The sequence below is a fragment of the Mus caroli genome, chromosome 6 (assembly GCF_900094665.2).
Source record: "Mus caroli chromosome 6, CAROLI_EIJ_v1.1, whole genome shotgun sequence".
Taxonomy (NCBI): domain Eukaryota; kingdom Metazoa; phylum Chordata; class Mammalia; order Rodentia; family Muridae; genus Mus; species Mus caroli.
The window spans coordinates 95,342,103-95,361,570 of NC_034575.1; the positions used below are offsets into that span (position 1 = coordinate 95,342,103).

The 19,468-nt window shown below is 45.0% G+C and overlaps 1 protein-coding gene across 5 annotated transcripts in view; it reads right to left on the reverse strand.

The window, feature by feature from the left end:
- The window catches only part of Foxp1 (forkhead box P1), a 601,333-nt gene that overhangs the window by 501,575 nt on the left and 80,290 nt on the right, over positions 1-19,468 (reverse strand). For 4 of the 5 annotated variants that reach the window (XM_029478349.1, XM_029478348.1, XM_029478347.1 and 1 more), the window contains one exon: positions 9,173-9,302. The gene's annotated coding sequence lies outside the window, so the exon portion shown is untranslated. Of the gene's footprint in view, positions 1-9,172; positions 9,303-19,468 lie in introns of those variants that run through there. The other variant, XM_029478343.1, reaches the window with a different exon arrangement.

Sequence of the window (19,468 nt, forward strand, 5' to 3'; positions counted from 1 at the left end):
TTAGCCAGGCTTAACACTGTTAGGGAGATCTGAAGCTGTCCAGCCTGGTTCAGTGATCATGTTCCCTTGAGAGAACCTGTGGACCTGACAATATAAATTTAACACTGTCCCTGGGCAGGTCTCAGGCCAAAAGCATTGAGAAGTGTGCCCCCCCCAAGTACATGGAGGTCACTGAGAAGTGTGGCCCCCAGTACTTGGAGGACGTGACCTCTGGACTGAAGATCCTGTACCATGCTCCCTGACAGAACCATTCTCTCTCCAACCTCATAACTGGATGCAATTCCCACTGCTGAAGAGAAATTGCAGTTACCTTCCCAAGTCTACAAGAGGGAACCCCCACACCACCCAGTAGGTCTGAACTCTCCTCAGAGCCTCCACAAACCTGCTGTCTACCAATACCTATCTATAACTGTTCTGATAAATATCTGACTTCCCTTTCCCCCCGACCCCTTAAAAATCCTACATTGAGGCCTTACAGAGTGAGAGAAGAGAAACAGCGTCCCAAGCTTAGGCTTCCTTCAGCTACTATGAAACTATTCAGGGGACTATTAGAGGAAGATCTCTACCACAAGTATTATAACCCTTGGCCTGTCACAATTACCCCAGTATGTCAACTCCTGCTATTGGGTAGGTTAGACACAGATTGTCCAGGGACCAGGTAAACCACTGCATCTGCATTGTTTAAAAATTAACTCAAGCCGGGCGTGGTGGCGCACGCCTTTAATCCCAGCACTCGGGAGGCAGAGGCAGGCGGATTTCTGAGTTCGAGGCCAGCCTGGTCTACAAAGTGAGTTCCAGGACAGCCAGAGCTATACAGAGAAACCCTGTCTCAAAAAAAGAAAAAAAATTAACTCAAGGCACGCTGCCCCTCAGTTTCCCATCCTCTCTGAGTAGGTGCAGAGAAACCACAAGTGGCATGTCACTCACAGTTATATAACCTAGTCTGGAACTTTCAGAAATATATAGAGAAAAGTTCCCTTATTAATACCCAAGCGCACCTGATGTTAAAAATAGTATGAAATCCCACACATTCCTGGAACGAGTCTCGGCTGTCTATGCTGCAGCGCTATCCAAACAGCTGAAGTCCCTATTGCCTATGGACATGGGGCATGAATGTCACACACAGTGCTCAGCCTTCCCACCACCACAAAGGTCTCACATCAGGTTCCCTCGAACACCTGTTCTCTCTTGGGTTGGGCTAATATTCCTATTACATTTATGTTCCTGAGGGCCAGACATTCAGGCCCTGCTGCTCCAAGGGGCTGCCAATAGACAGAAAGGCATTCCACACTGAGTCATTCCATGGCCAGAATCTTGGCTAGAAAATGAGAAATACAGGGGGCAGGGGGGAATTTGGAAGAAGCCGTTCTCCTTTCTGCTGTGGGCTTCATGCGCAGAGTAAGCTTCGGTTTCAAAATGCACTGCATCCCACATCTTTGTGTGTGTGTCTGCTATGTGTACCAATGCACACACACACAAACACATGAAGGCATGTAAAGGCTAAAGTAGGATATTTAGCAGTCCCTGCCTCTGTCCCCTGAGACAGGGTCACTGAACCTGAAGCGAGGCTGGCACTGAACAAGCCCTAGACTTCGTGGTGCTGAAGCTGAGGGGAAGCCTGTGAGCGCCCAACAACTTCCGCACACGTTTATTGGGAGAGCTTGATTGCAGAGGCGAAAAGACCCCGAGCCCAGAACTGGTGCTGCTTATATAGGCCTAGGAGNGGCGTGTCTCACACCCGGATTGGTTATGCTTTCTACCTCATTTACATATCTACATCCGATTGGTTATGTTCTCAGTACTTCACAGTACCTCATTAACATACCTCATTTACATATCTACACCCGATTGGTTATGCTCACTACCTCATTTACATGCCCCAGGCCAGGCAGTGACTGGGTAAAACTCTACTGCACATGCGCACATTGGTTGTTTACCCAAACATGCGTGGTGGCCAGCGGTAGCCAGCGCCACCTTGTAATGACATATGTGGCTTCCCACCTAAGCCCATTGTCATACTCAGCTTGGCAGGTGGTGCTGGGAACTTGAACTCAGTCCTCACACCTGTACAGCATGTGCTCTTTCCTCCTGAGCTACCTCTCCAGTGCCATAGTCCATTTTCTTTACTCTCTCAAAGATAAATACAAACTACACAAGCTTCATTGTGGAGTAGCATAAGCAAACCCTGGATGGCCATGAAACACACTAGACCAGGTGCATAGCGGGTGCTCAACAGTCAGGTCGATGTGGACCCTGGCCCAAGCCTCTGTAGAACTCACTTCTGATGCTCTGCGATTCTGTGCGTGAGACCTGAGTACTTTGCTTCTGCCTCGACAATAACTCCAGAATGATAATATGCACCACACAGAGGTGCTGTTAGGAGTAAATGAGATAACCAATGTGGTACTTAAGCTAGTGCTGGGGAAAAATAAGTGTCTAATGGATGTCTGCTATGATTACTTCCTACAAACATTACTAAACTCACAGAACGCAGGAGGGATACAAAGATTCCGTCTCATGAGCCCGTTCCAATCAATCAGACAGAACTGCATAGCCTACTGTGCAGAGAGAAATCTAAGAGCCGCCGTCAGAGCAGAACACGGCCAGAGGTCTAGGAGTTTGGTCAGCCTTGACCAAGGTCAAGCCTTCTGAAGAAGGGCTGAGAGGTGACCAGCCCACATCTTCACCTGCAACTGCTTTCCAGAACTCTGGTGACATAATCAACACAAATAATAATACATTGCACACTGAAATGAAATTAAAATGTACATTAACTAAATGATAGCTTAAATGTGCTAATTGCTCATTTTTCTTTAAGAAGGAATTAAAATGATGGCAATTCTCAACAGGCAGCTCAGCAGCCTGCATATGAAACGAGATGGAAATTTCCTTCTCGTGGCCTCTGCACAGAACTCCAACCAAGTTCACAGAAAACACAGTGGTTTTATAACAATGTGTGATATAGTCTAAGTTCCTAGAATCTTACACCATGAAAGGCATTTTATATATATATAAAGGCCGAATTCCTTCCTCCTAGGTGTTACAGCTTATTGGGAAGCAGGCTTTGCTCTAGAAAGAAAGGAGAAGGGAAGAGTTACCCCTCAGGGTCAGCGCCTGGCACCCACGGGTGCCCGCCCTTCAGGAAAGACACTGTGTTGGCAGAATTAAAGTCACCCATCAGTTCTCACAGCTCCACTTCCTCACCAAGTCAGACTCAGGCTTGACACATAGGTGAAAGGAAGGTGAGAACAGCCTCCCACTCCCCCCACTGATCTTCTCCAAACATCACAGAAATTAAAAACAAATGAACCCCACAACCTCACAATGGGTCTCACCTAAAACACCCAAACCAGAAGAAAAGAAACCAAGGAGAAAAGAAATTACCCAGCAGACTAAGGGGACAAGGTGCAGGCATGTTTGTCAGAGAATCCTCTGGACATGAGGGTGTGGCCACAGCACTCAGGAGTTAGAAGTGAGAGGGACAACACAGTACAACACTGTCTGGGAAAAAACAACAGGTTGAGGATGTAGCTTACTTAGCACAGTTTAATCCCCAGCACTCAAAATATATATGTATGCATATATGCATATAGATGTATACTTACGCGTTCATATATTAACAGCTCAATATCAACATTGCCAGCATTCGAGCATGCCAGGGCACACTTGTGGAGAACAGGGTACAACCTCGGGAGTTGGTTCTCACTTTCTAGCCTGTTGAGACAGGACCACTCTAGCCACTTCTGATCTGCACTTCATGCACCAGGGCAACTTGCCTGCTAGCTTTCAAGCAATCCCACTTCAGCCTCCCCCTTCACTGTAGGGATGCTAAGACTGTAGATGCAGGGTACAACGTACAGCGTTTACGGTGGGTTCCAGGGACTGAACTCAAAATCCTCAGGCTTGCATGTTTTAGCACCCCCCACCCAACACTCTGACACCTCCCTGACCCTCACTGACAGAGGAAGCACAGGAATGTGACATAGGAAGACTCTCAGTGACTGTGTGCCAGTAAGGGTGAGCTGGGCAAACAAAGGCTAACTCGAAAGACTCCTCTAAAGCTACTGGCTTTACACATGACGACATCTCTGCTTTCCCAAATGGTGAACTGATAACCTACAAGATTGTGGGTGGGAAATTCCCACAGACTAAAATCTTATCCCAGTGCCCACCACAAGTACACTGACCTCTTGACAGAGAGGGAAACGATAAAATCCTGGATTTAGCCAAGAGATGCGTGTAGGTGTCAAATGAACAAAAGCTACCCAATAGATTAAAAGTTTATTCTAAAGCAAATTACTATGTCTAGAAAAATGCTTATATAACCCCACAAGGGGCTTCCAGAAGAATGGGGAATACCTGCAATAGAAACACAGTTCTCCTTTATTATAAAGTTGGGTCATATTCTCATTCCTAGCCTAATTTCCTATATCATAAAAACCTATATTCAACTTTATAAATAGCATATAGCAAGAAACATAAATTTAGTTAATGCAGAGATTTAACAGATTTTTTTTTAAATGAGCGAGAAACGGCTGTTTCAGAGCAAGTATCAGAAAGGGTTCTTTCTTTGAAGCTATGTTTTTCCCTCTGACGCCACCTCCTTGGGGACATAACTAGAGAGAAATAAATTTCACAGCTAATATATATGAAGTAACATGTTTAACATTATCCTATGAATTTATATCTACCTACACCCATATAAATTTATTCCACATAAACTATCGCCTCCAACAGAATTCATTAAAATAACGCTAGCGCTTCTGAATTAAATGCAATCTTCTAATTGGAATTTAATCTTACAATAGTAGTCGGTGGGTTTTCTTTTTTAATTGACAAATGGAATAATTCATTCATGAGCTTCATGGTTCCTTCTGAAGGACATAACAGCACATTTGACACGGGTTGGCTGGTCACTGCCGAGAGGCTAGAGGATCCTTCACGGCTGTCCTGCTTCTGCTAGTGAGTGGGATGGGATGGACACCGTCCACGCTGAATAAACGCGTTGCTAATATATTCCATTATTTCCATGAAAATGTCATGTTAATTTCTGATCTTCATCAAGCCAGACAATGGCTTCTATCATTGGCCATTAGCCAATTAGCTATGTGGAAAATATTCCACCAATTACATTCCTTGTATTAGGTTAGGGACTGGAGAGAGAGGCAAAATAAACGTGTTGAAAATACTCGGGAGATAAAATTTAAGTTGACACTGTCTCCGCATGCTGGAGCCCAAGTTATACAATCTGATAGGCAGCTGCCAGTGCTTATAAATGCTTATTAAATCTCGCTTCTCTTTATGGCATGAGCGAAGATCTGTATTTTTACCAATATTAGCTTCATTGTGTTATGAAAGAGACCAAAATACTTAAGATCATTCTCTCCAGCTTATAAGACATATTATATAGTTTATTAAATTGTTAAAATTACTTTTCAAAGTCAAAATTTCACAAACTGGAAGTTTAAGCACAACCAAGTGGCTTGGCCGAAGTTGACATGCTGCAACCCAAGGTGGCCCAGAGTGGGAGGGATGTGTCGGCTTGCATTCCTTTCTCAGACCTCTGGCAAGCTGCATGCATCTTCTCCTGAAATGTGAATGGCTGTGACCCCCTCCCGAAATAATTTGTGAAAGAAACAAATTAAAAAAAGAAAGCCGGGCATGGTGGTGCACGCCTTTAATCCCAGTACTCCGGAGGCAGAGGCAGGTGGATTTCTGAGTTTGAGGCCAGCCTGGTCTACAAAGTGAGTTCCAGGACAGCCAGGGCTATACAGAGAAACCCTGTCTCGAAANAAAAAAACCGAAAGAAAGAAAGAAAGAAAGGGAGGGAGGGAGGGAGGGAGGAATGGACAGAATGGGAAAAAATGTGACTGTTCTTAAGTTTTACTTAAAAAGCAAAGGATGCCCAGATTCACAAAGTACACAGCCTCTTGCCTGATTTGAAGTGAGGCGGATTTGTATTTTGCAAGTTTCTACTTCTTTGCAAGACCAAAGTTAAGAATGTGATGAGAAAGATCAAAGAGAAACTGAAACTAGGAAGATGGCAAAGTCGGTAAGGCACGTGCAAGGCAAGCATAAGGGCATGTGTTGAGGTCCCCAGCCACCACGTATAAAAGCTGTACTTGTAATCTTAGCTCTAGGAAGATAGAAACAGACTCAACAATACTAGCCCCTTCTGTAAGCTCCAGGCAAGGAAGAGACCCAGCTTCATAAAAACAAGTGGATCCTGTGTGAGGCTGACCCAGGAGGTTGTCCTCTGGCCTCAAAGAAACAGAGACAGACAGACAAAAAGACAGACAGGGAGATACACAAATATACAGACAAACTGAACAAAAACAAGTAGAAACCTCATGAACAATGTGAACAAAACCCATACACCATGTTATGCTTACAGTCTGGCCAGACGTGGAGAGAGTTTAGTGGTAGGGACAGTACAAGGCCAGAGCACAGCCTGACAAACAAGCCAGAACCTCTGCCATCCCTGTCAATCCTCTCAGGAACACTATGCAAATCCAGACTGTTATTATCACATTTATTAATAACCATGGCTAGCTGCCTATTAAATATGCAACAGACTTAGCCCCTCTTCACTCCCTGCCTCAGACAGGGAATGACATCAACTAATGTTTCACAATCACACCAGGTAAACAGGAACCAACTCAGAGGTTTGCCAGGTGAGTGGGGGTCTTAAAGAACCACAGCCCACAGACAGACAGCCTCTCTTTGTGTCACAGGCACTGTTCAGTGACAACCCAGATTCAGGACATTACCCATCTTCTGACCCTAACAATTCTGCTTTGATGATCTCTGGGCAAACCTTTTATCTCAGTTTCATTCCCCTGCACTTCGATGTGCCATTTGAACAGCCCACCCCTGTGACTCTGACCTGCCTCACCATAAGGACACATTCCAGGAAATGCTTCATTCAGAACAAGAGTTGATGATGAGACTAAAGACTCCAAATGATCAGCTATCTTTTGGGTACTCAGTAGACTGTAAGAGGCACAACACTATGAAGGAGGTGACTCTGAAAGGGCTTAATGCAGCACCTAGGCAGGACAAGTCACCGCATCACAGAGAATTCATCCTCTACTGGGCCTCAAAGCACACTCAGGGCACAGCGGACGTAGCAGAACAAGTTCTAGCTCACAGGGCCTCTACTTCTTACTAAAACCACAGCCACGGGACGTTCATTGCAGTCTGAGAAACACAAGCTAACACTGCTATTCAATAGGGCCTCATGGTAGTTTTTGATTTGTTTTTTTGTTTTTGTTTTTGTTTTTTTTCTTTTTCCTCAAAGAAGCATTTTCCATCACAGTCCTTCTGACTGATTTTTCCGACAGTCTTAACAACTGAAATTGACGAGCAAAAATAAGCCGAGTATTCAGTAAACCAATTCATGTGGTTTTGTTCAATTTCATACAACAATTTCATGACAGCGAGACTGAGTCAGACTCTCAGTACTGAAGTCAGGGGTGACAAGTAAGAGGCTGGGCTCTGTCACATTTCAAGAACTTCAGAATTCCAGTCATTTCTATGGATTCTCCAGACAGATTCAAGCTTTATTCTCAACTCTACCTGTGAGTGTACCTAACGTGTGCCATCTGCTCCCCATCTATAGGCCATGCACCAAAGCCTGGCGAAGGGCTCTTGCTCTGGACACCCTGTATAAGGGAGGGAACCCCAGACCTGCCTAGGGACCCCCACAATGATCCCACTGAGCTCTAACACCCCATGACTCCACTGGGCATTTTTTAACTGTACCATGGACATCATCACCTTTTGTTTAGCATTGATTATTTGCCTACTTCTTGACAATGAAAGAAAAACTACTGCACAGACAGTAACAGGATGATATTTTCTCCCTGAAAAGTATGGCCAGTCTGATAAGAAACAGGAAAGCCAGCAGGCTTCTGAAGGACAGGACAGTTTAAGCAGTGGGCCTTGTCTAACACTGGGAGAAACCAGAGGTTTGTCAGCATGCTACCGGGCTGTAAAATCTACAACCATCTGCCCCCGACACCTGGGTGCCTGACAGTGTTTTCAAGAGACTCTCATCACCAGAAGACATGTCCTGACAAGAGAAAAAAGTTGAGGACCAATTCCTATGTCTACTTGTAAAGAAGTCCAGGGACCTCAGCAGCCGGCTCAGACTGAGTGGGCTTTGGCAGTGCTGTTTGTACATGAAGAGGGTTTGAGCAGGCTCCCAGAACCTTCTTAGTAGAGACACCACCTGACCCATTAACATACTTTGTACAGAATACAGGGAATCAAAGACAAGAGATATATACCAGTCAGTTCATTATTAGTGAAGTTTGAATATGTGATCTCTCTGACCTACTATGCTTCTCCCCATGATGCATGTTTTAAATACAGTTCCATTCATGAGATGAGTTTATGCCAATGGTCCTCAGCACCTCAGTAAATATCTGACAATAAGTTGCTCCCATAAATTGGCCCTATTCTGGGACAAAATTAGCACAAGATGCCAGACATTCCTCCACAAACATCTCCCTCAATAAGCTACTGGGTGTAAGGGCGGGTCACAATTATTCTTTATTACAGGGGAAGCACTGGCTTCTGAGGAACATGGTAGATCATATCAAATATGGGAAGTATGTATGACAGGAAAGCATCATGTTCCTTCGAACGTGACACCAAATGACCTGATGAGGCCGGTGACCGTGGTAAAAGTCCCCAAATATTTTTAGGAGAATTGCCGAGAAATCAAACCTTTCCACCCTTTGGCTTTCTCAGGAGCCCATTATGTGAGGGTTGAGGACTAGGATGCTGTCCAGGAGGAACCTGGAACTCAAGATGAAGTAACCAGAGCCTTACTGCAGCAGGCCTCGTGTTACTGTGGAGTTATGACAGGACTCAAAAAGCAAGCACTCAGACACTGGTGCATTCGTTCCAACATTTCAAATGCCCACACCTCAGCTTCTTATTAGAACCAGAAAGATGAGCGAGAAAAGCTCCCCTAGTCCTTCCTCTGAGTTCACTAAGAATTATCCCAAAGGGTTTAACCATGAGATCAACACAATGGTGTGTCCCTGCTCTCAAAACATGGGAATCTCCCTGCAGTGGGCTGCTGTCTTCACTAGCTTGCTTGCTTGCTTGTTTTTTTCTTTTCTTGTGACTTTCCAGAGAATAGTCACCAACTTTCACTCACCCTTTAGGCTAGCAGGCATCACACCCATCCGCTCATGGTTGACCGCAAGGCAGAGAAGGGAGCACAGCCCTCACCATGGCCGAAAGGGTTCCCTCGGAAACCAGGAGAGTCAGCAGAAGCTCCTGGGACGCTGCAACACAAGAATATTTTTTACACATAACTAAGATGTAACTTCTAAAACCACTACTTCCTTAAACTTGCAAACAACAACATAGACACCCCTCTAGAGATGGAGGAAACGCCATTCTGACAGAGTGGCTACAGCAAGCTCAAGGCTCACAAGCAGGGGCTGGAAACTGGCTTTCAAAGCTTTACATAGGCCATTATTTTTTTTTTAAATCTTGTTTTTGTTTTTGTTTTTTCCTGAGACAGGGTTTCTCTGTGTAACTTTCGCTGTCCTGGAATTCACTCTGTAGACCAGGCTGGCCTAGAACTCAGAAATCTGCCTGCCTCTGCCTCCCAAGTACTGGAATTAAAGGTGTCCACCACCACTGCCTGGCCATTCTATCATTTTTTTAAAATAGCTCAGAATCTCAAATGCACTATGTCCTATCAGAAAGGGTCTGGGTAATATGAAACCATGTTAACTTGAATCACATATATAAAAGCACCTTTTCTTGTTAGATACCGCTCTTTGCTAAAGGATGAAAAAAAATCATGCAAAAAAATGTTAAAAATTAATGATTTAAAATCATTTGAGATGATAATAATCTTTAGAAAGAAAACTAATACGAGAAAAAGTTATGATCCTTTATGTAAAATAATTCAATTTTCATCTTCAGATGGCCTAGAGTTCTGCAAGGATTACACTCACATAGGTATTTCCCCTGAGAGAGAAGATACACTGTACTGTACTGATTGAGGAGCTTCAGGTCTGCCCTCAGAATTGTCATTGCTGAACTGCATGGCCCTAGAGACCCTTTTAACATCTTGAGACTCTAGCCCTGAGCTTACCTACCTCCTCCTACTGTTCTTTGCCTCTCTATCATAAAGCATAATTATTTTTAAGGAACTTCAACTATTAGCTTCTCCTTTAAACATCATGATTAAGGGGTTTATGAAATGAATCACTCTTATGTCCAACTGTCATCAACACCAAAGCTGGGCTGTGGGCAGAATGTTGCAAGCAGTAAGAAAGACTTCCACTCTGGCGTGAGGCCCTTGTACTGTTAACCTGGCACTCAGTAGCAAACTGCATTCGCGGGGTATCCACAGGCGGCTTCCCTTCCTCCCCAGACCACAGCACCAACTCCAGAGAAACCATCTCAGGGTATTCCAGACTGAATCTTCTTGACCTTTGGAGATGGTAGCACTGAAAGCTGTTCAAAATGCAGACAGCGGGCCCTGAGACTACAGGAGCTACAGTAACTACAATAGACCATACTAAAACCAAATGACAAGTCCTGTATTCCAGTTGGCACAAATATCCTTGAGTCCCTCAAAGTATTCTCCCAAATTTAGATAAGTTCCCAAAACTAGGGACTCTACCTCACATAGCAAAAAGTCATATGCTAGGCTAGTCCCTCATTCTCTGAGTAAAATCCAAGCACAGTTTAAAGAGTCCTACATAATCTGCTGTCTCAAATTCCCTGATATGGCCTCAAACTACCAATTCACCTCCTCACTGCTATCAAGGCAGAGCTTCCTTCTGCTCAAAATGAGCCATGGGTCTAGTGACCTTATTAGTCCAATCCCCTCAAACCCTACTACTCTACTCCTTATTGGGGGGAGGATTTAAAGGGGAGGGGATGTCTTCCTCATCTCTGAGTATTATGGGTGTAAGGCACATAAAGAGACTGTCCTGACCAATATTGTAACCATAATGTTCAATTTGCCTCCTCAAGAACTGCTGGCATTATTTCCAAACCTTTGCCTCACTTATTCAACCTGTGTTCCTCACTAGACTATCAGCCCCATGAGATAAAGGCTTTGTCCATCCCTTCAAAACTCCCAGAAAAGCACTGCCACATAAATGTTAAGTCAACAAATCACTCAAAATTAATGAACAAGCATCTCCTAAAATATCGCTGCCACTGATGGTCATCCAGGTAGAAAACACCGTCTCAAGGACGTCACAGTTCTTCTTCCATTTCATAAAATCTGTGTTACAGGGCCAGAGAGACAATTCAGAGGTTAAGTGGACTGGCTGGGCTTTCAGAGACACAGTTTGGGTCCTAGCACGCACATGGTGGCTCACAATTCTATGTAACCACAGCTCTAGGGAATATGACACCTTCTTCTGGCCTGTGTAGGCACCAAACATGCAATCTATAATAATACACATGCAGGTAGAACATCCATACACACAACATTGTATTATAAAATGTCTAATATAGATACCAAGGCCCAGAGAATCCCAGTTTATTTTGAGAAATGTAGACTTGATCAAGTCACTTCCCAAATACAGAATCTCAGATCCTGAAGCCTGACGCCATCTTCTGAAGCAGGCTGGGACAGCTGAAGAAAGACACTTCACCTCTCTTCAAGGAAACCTCCTTTTTAGTATAGGAAGCATAGGGGCTTCGGTCAAGCCCCCCATCACCAGACACAGAGCACACAGCAGGGTTTATGGCACATCCACTGCCACAAACAAAAGCACTTCTTTCCTCCCAGAAGAATTCCAGAATTGTTGAGGAGGAGGAGGAGGAGGAGGGGGGGGGAGGAGGAGGAAGAGCAAGAGGAAGAGCAAGAGGAAGAGGGAAGAGGAGGAGAAACAGCAGCAGCAAAGGAAGATTAAAGTTACTCTTGTCTTTGATTCCAGAACAATTTCAGAAGCCCAGAGGCACGATAGCGCCAGTGAACGGCAGATGGGGAGGGGTTAACCACAGGAAGTTTCTGGTCAGTTGATTCCTTTCTAAAGGAACTGTTTTCAGTGAGTTTTAGAAGGAATTAGAAACTGGGATAGAAGTCCAATCCCTACTAAAAAGAACCTAGGGCTAGGCAGCAAGGGACTGGCAAAGCAGAGTGCAGACAGGGCCCTAAGTGACTCCGGTAGCTTTCCAGTCAAGTCACCTGTGGGTCAAGCCACAGCCTGGGACTCTGGGACTCTACTCAGCAACTCTGACCTGCATCACTTAAAATGCAGAAGAATAACTGGGAATAACCAAAAATAAAAGACCAAGTTCCACTGTGGTTTGTGGGACAATTCTGTTGGGTTTTGAGATGATTTGTTGAGCGTCCGACATAGAAACTCTCCACTTAGCTCTGGAACTAACTAAAAACACTTAACTGTTCTGAGCCCCAGAAATGGGGAGAGAAAAAAATACAGCCACCGTAGAAAGACAGATATCCAAGTAAATTATCCAGAACACTGCCCAGAGGCAAAAGCTGTCTACCTAGAATTGTATACCCAGAAAAACTATCTTTCAAAACAGAAGGAAAAAAGAGAGCCTTTCAGACTAAAGGGGACTTATCACTTCTTTATAAGGACAATCTGAGAGATTAATGGCAAGCTAAAAGAAAATTAGTTCAAAGGTTGGTTCTTTGATTTCAGTATGTAGAGGCATGCTACAATGGCAGAGGGGCTTGAGAGGGGCACACAAATGCACTCACAGAGCCAAGGGGAGGACTCAAAAACTTAAATATATATGTATATGTGTGCACACATGCTCTCACACACTCATGCAGACACACATTTGCACACAAGTGCACACATACACACCCCACTGTACCAGGCTTCCCTCTCAAGCGCATTTCTTCTTCCCTCACACTGTAATATGACAGTCATGGAAGCCAGGGGCAGCCCATTCAGACTGAGGTAGCAGCCTCAGAAGCAGAACCCTGCACTCCACGCAGACCTTCTCCATCACCCCATTTCTACTAGACACTCCAGGTAACTGCAGCTCACTGCATTTCTCTCTGAGCCCTGGGCCAAAGCCCTTGGAGCTCAGTCCTGGGCAGTTTTGGCTGCAAGCCCCAGAGGCATTGTTCTCTTCCACTCCCCTAGAGCCCCACAGTGGCCCAGGCCCAGGAGGTCAGCTGTAACAGGGCTCCAACTTGCTAATCAAGAGCTGCAATAAATTAAAAAGCCCATTAAAATATTTTAGAAAGAGCCTAGAAGTGCTCAAACATTAATTGTGCCATATTCAATCTGTTTTCCTAGAGATCTGAAAAGCCAGATTACCACCCTGGGGGTCATTAGAAAGAATGAAGCTTTCTCCCTTTTCCATTTACATATTTAAAAATGCATGCATCCTGGCAGTGGTCAGCAAGTCCTTTCCAAGGCTTTGCAAGTCCTGTGGCTACTTCCAAATGCCACTGTCTAGCCACGCAGAAGGGAGGAAGCCCATGGGAGCCTGCCTTGTTTTGTTTTGCAGTTTCATTTGTTTTTTAAAGCAAAAGAGCCAAAGCCCAGGGCCCTTGGTTGCAAAACAGCTCTGGGAAAAACAGGTAGAGGCAGCAACAAAACAACAGGGATGTTTTCTTGTTTTGTTCTCCCTGTTTATTCTCCCCTGAAGCAATCACTGCTTGGTACAAAAGTCTGCAGGGAGCTGGGAAGAGCAGCTGCGGTTCCCTGGAGGCCAGGACCCGGCAATCAAGTTGTTTACCAAACACTGCCAGGCACCGGGAAAACAACAACAGCTCGGGTCGGGTTTGCATCTATTTTTCAAAAACAACCTCCCAAAGCCTGGGTTGCCCGGGAACCACCCTGCATGGCTCTGGCTGAGAGGAGAAGGGGGAAATGAAAGGCCCTGGCTGCACTGACTGACTGCCCGCCTGCTTGCCTTGTCTCCCCCAAGGTCTGCATGTAATCAGGATTCCATTTCTACTAAAGACAGTCTATCCGGAAAGGGAGGACTGTGGGCCAGCAGAATTGCAAGCAGTGTATTCATGCATGAGGCATTTCCAAGCTTACATTCCAGTGAGGCTCTGTCCATAAGCCTCCAGGGGTGGTTTTCCATTTTGATCAAGCAAGAGGGTCTACTCGGGGCTTTCTAAAGCACGGGTCCTAGCTGTTTATTCAGGAGGTTGCTCTAACACAGGGCCAGGGAATGTCTAGAAAGTTCTTAAGTGATGGTGGTATTCCTGACGAGAGTCTCGTCTGTGAAGCCAGACGCCCCTCTACTTATCCCTGAGGAAGATTAGGAGCTATGTTTTCTACTCAGAACTCTTGTGAGTGGCCCAGCAGGGAGAGCAAGACAGAGTAATATGCAGAGATGTTTCCCAAAGGAGACACAGTGGTGGGTCTCTATTGGCTTTCCAGGTTGTCTGTCCAATACTTCCCACCCTGGTCTGGGTCCAGAGGTTCCCTTTGGCTTCTAGTTGGGTTTAACCAATGACAGGTATTATCTCTGTAGTATAAGAAGTCAGGACATTCATTCCCCTAGCTCTGGCCCTGCTGGGCACTGCAGGTTGACGAAGCTCCTCTCTGACTGGGCACAATTCCTGCCTGGTAGTCAATACCAATTACTGCTCCCCTGTACAGGCTGAGACCCACCCTGTCCTTGTCCCTTCCGCTTTACAAGAAATAACAAGCCATCCATTTCCTTCCTTCCAACCCTTGACTCAAAAGTTTTATTCAGTATACAGCCTGGGTTTATGAATGCAAAATCTACAAATTTGAAACACACAGGCCACATGGTTAGCTATAAATCCAACCAGAGAGTGAGAGGGTTTCATGAAACGTGTAAATCAAATTAGTAAGACCTCGAGTCCCTTGACCAAGGACATCTCAGTTTCAGACCCATTCCTTCCGCCCCCCAGGTGCTACAGGAGTGGGCCCATGAGTCTAAACCCTTATACAACCTGAGAAGCAAGCCTGCCAGAGCTGCAAGCCTGCACTAATTTACTAACTTCTTTCCTTTGTTGCAAATGGCACCAAAATAGAAAAGGAACAGAGGTGGGCGGAGCAGGCTCCATCACCACTCCTGTGAATAACTTTCTGACAACAGTGAACCCAGTTCAAAAAGCACCTCGGCTGAAGGCAAAGGAAAAAAAAAAAAAAACCGCCACAAATGGCGTGCTGTCAGCTCATAAATAAAGCGCCAATCTGCCTCAACTAAGACTGCTGGGAGAAGAACAAATACTGCTCTTTTTAGGCCCGAGACAATAACTCAGGTGTGCTCTGAACTCGCAGTAAGCGAGGTCCCCGAGGTTCTGGTCCCCTAGTGAACACTGTCACCTTACCTACTCAGATGGGCCATGGCACCGATACTTGTGGCAATTAAGTTCCTAAGAACTAATCACTATTCCTGTAAACTCTACAAAGAATTCTCTCAACTCATCAGAGGGCGCACTGGTATGTTTGCTCAAAAACAAGGTTTTAAGTGAACCCTCTAGATTAATTAGATGGAGAGAAGAATATGATGTCTCCATAATTACTTTCTTCCATCACCTAGGCTTACCCAGAACTGTTCTGGCTTGTTTATGTCTCTCTTTTACATGCATACCCAAAACAATACGCAGGATGTTCCCTCTGAAATCTGAAGGCTGTTACCTCTATCCCTACCTGAGTTGAGACCTCCGTGTTCAACCTAGGCCCTCTTCAGAGAGAGGCAGAGCAGCATCCCACCCTCCCGAGCCCTCTGTACCTCTCAACACTCAACACTCACACCCCCAACCCACCCCAAACCAGCATCCCAGTGGAAGCAGTCTTGGCTTTTTTCCTCAAACATGTTCCTCTTTTTATGAAGCCATGTTCACACTGGCACATAAATAAAGGAGAAAGAGCTGGAGCCTTTGGCGCCTCTACTGAAGCTAATTTAATGCCCCTCCCTTTTCTCAGCCTCCATGGAGGTGCCACAGGAAGATTCTAGTACTCTTCCACACCGTGATGCCTAGATCCAACCAAACCCTTGTTCCCGTGACCCCATGCAATGACTGCTGCCCCCCAGGTCAGCCATACAGCATCTACCTTCCAATGTGAAAGGCATCCTACTAGATACATCTCCTAGGGATCTTCTTAGAAGCCTTGCAGTTTCTGTCTATCTGCTGTCTTTCAGGTGGGCACCAGATGGTCCCACCATCTGACAGCCAGGTCAAGGCTCAAGCAGGTCTGACAAACAGGAAACAAGGCACTCAGTGACTCCAGGCTTACTCATCCTGGAAGCTCCAGCACATTTTCAAAGCAGTATCTAGTGCAGTATCCAGGAGAGTCGGCTGTACACTTGACTTTGCTTCATCTTAGCTGTGCCACTCAGTGGGTGTAACCTGGAAGCTCCTTTTTGTCTGAAAACTGGAATGATGTTTATCTCAACACTGTAGGTTTATCTTATTGCTATGAGTTTCAAAAAAATGCACCCCCTCGGCACAGGTGCCATGTATGGGGCTTTGTTCCCTTATAGGTGCAGATGGGTTTGGAAGAAGTCATTGGATTCTGAGAGTTCTGTCTTCATCAACAGTTAATCCCTTGATGGATATATATATATATATATATATATATATATATATATATATATTACGATAGTATTGCTTGGAGTTATTAAATGTAGGTCCCAAGTTAAGGGAAGTACGTCACTGGGGGCAGGGCACGGCTCATCTCCTCTTCCTACTGTAGGTCAGGAGGGTGAGGAATTGGTTTGGCCACAATCTCCCGGTTATGCTGTCCACCCTCATCTGATGTCCATGTGATGGAACCGGCTGACCATGGACTGAATCCATGAGCTAAAGTAAATCTTATTTTCTCTGCTTTATTATATGTCTTGAGTGTTTGTCACAGCAGTGAAAGATCAGTTCATTCGGTTCACCAAAATCTCATCCACTCCCTTCCACATCTGACTCCATGGTCAGAGTCTGACCGTCCCACGTGCTTGCTCTAACCCTAAAGTCCCCAAGTCCTGAAACCTTCCTCAAATTAGCAGCTACTTCCTGCTGGGTCACTCCTCTCCAGCTAATTCCCTGAAGTTGACATCCACCACTGATATCTCAGGTAGCACTGGCTCAGACTCATCTCTGGTACCCAGGATCCTGAAAGCCATGTATGCATGACTGAGGAAGCCTCCATCCGTTCTTCAGTTTCCCATCTTAGCTTTACAGTTCCTTCATGAGAAGAGCGTGAGGCAGCAGATTATGATTCATAGTTTATACTCTACTTACACAATAGTACAGGGCACTGAGGGCCTCACATGTGATGCTCATCCGGGGCTCCTGCAGGAGCCAGGAAGAACCCCCACAAGCCTGCTTGGCAGCCAAACTAGAGAAAGTGGCCACTAATAAAACACAGAGATCTCGGGCTCAATTTCACAAGTACCCTCCACTTATGATCCAACTCAACACCACAAAGTGTGAACCCCAACCCCCCTTCCCAAGACAAGCTGGGTTTAGCTAGGCCAGCAGGGTTGCCTAAGGTTTGCAGTCTGCTGGCAGGGAAGGTGATGTCCCTGTCCCTAAGGCCCAAGGGAGCTTGAAATGACAGGCAAGTGAACACAGTGCTGGCTGCCATCTGGGTCCTTTATAAGGTTTCTGTGGTAAACATATTTGATTGGCCAGGCTTATCATAATAAAGTATTTTGTTTTGTGTTCTGTTCTCTAGACATGTTTATTTGGAGGGAGAGCTTTTTTGATAGCTAGTTTTTCACACTTTAAAATTCAAAACATATTTTTCCAGTCTGTGGTAAACAACTCAAGGTGGTAAACAAATTACATTATTTCGTCTTCACAGGGGGGTGCAGAACCTATATTTTTATTCAAATGCCTGATGGAGTCTGAAGCAAGGCTCTCCGCTCCAGGAGAACAAGAGCATTACTAATTGTGATGATAAAAAAGATACTACAGAAAAAAATAGGAATTAAAACGCTGATTCCCATAGAAGGCAGGAAGGGGCAGACATGTTTCACTGGCCCAGCTGGAACCTGGAAGGGGAAGTCTGCCACTGCACCAGAGGTAGCCACGTTAATTCTTAACAATCCTGCTTTCTGTGAAAAAGTCATGTAATTCACACAACAGCTGACAAGAAAGGGAAAATGGAACATCAGAAAGGATGGAGCAAGCAACCAGGGTCGAGGATTTGTGGCCAGTCTTTTACGACCTGTTTTGAGTGATTAAACATTAGTAAGAAGACTAGTAACTCAAATTAAGATGAAATAATGTAACGTGTTTACCACCTTGAGATGGCTTTGAACATAAAAATAACAATTCCTTCCATCACTGGAAAGAGAGAAATATAAATCAAGAAAAGGCATAAAAACTAAAACATCTTTGAGAAAATCATGGAGGCCATTGTCAAGTCCAAGTGTGCCCAGCCCAAATCTCTCTTCTAGAGAATTCTTTTTTTTTTTTTCCTTTATTTCTTGGTTTTAGGAGACAGGGTTTCTCTGTGTAGCCCTGGCTGTCCTGGAACTAGCTCTGCAGACCAGGCTGGCCTGGAACTCACAGAGATCTGCCTGACCCTGCCTCCTGAGTGCTGGGATTAAAGGAGTGTAACACCATCTCCCAGTTTCTAGAGAGTTCTTTGTGTTGTAATATTCCAATCAGAAACAAAAAGATATCTTATCATAGGGTGTTGGAGTTAATTACAAATTACTTGAAAGAAAAAAAGAATAGATGCAGAAAGTCTTTGATTAAACAAATACTCTCAACCCCTAACGTGGTTCATCAGTTTAAGTCGAAGTTAAGTCAAAACACACAAAAAACCCAAAAAACAAAAACAAACAAACAAAAAACCAAAGCTGAGAAAACGGCTCAGTTAATAAAGTAGTTGCTATCAAGCATGAGGACCCAAGTTCAATCCCTGGGATCCCCTGGGTGGGTGGGAGGACTTGAGGAGAGGACCTAAAAACAGGCAGGAGGAGGCAGGAGCAGGTTGATCTCTGAGTTCGAGGCCAGCCTGGCCTACACAGCTCAATAGTTGAAAGCACTAGCTGCTGTCCCAGACTCGGCATTGATTATCAGCATACACACACCCTCTTCTGGCCCCACAGGCACCAGGCACAAACATGGTGGAAACAAAACACTCATATGTGTATAATAAAAATTCCTAGTAAAACTTTGTAACAATAACAACAACAATAATAATAAAGCTGGGGGTAGCAGCATGCGCATGCGATCCCAGTACAAGGGATGTGGAGAGAGGATGATCCCTAGGACTTGCTGACCAACCAGTCTACCTGCATCAGTAGGCTCCAAGTTCTGTGTGAGATGATGTCCCAGCAAATAAGATGTAAAGAGGTTGAGACGAGGGCTGGAGAGATGATGGCTCAGAGTTGAAGAGCACTGACTGCTCTTCCAGTGGTCCTGAGTTCAATTCCCAGCAACCACATGGTGGTTCACAACCATCTGCAATGGGATAATGTCCTCTCCTGGTGTGTCTAAAGAGAATGAGTGTACTCACATACATAAAATAAATAAATCTTTAAAAAA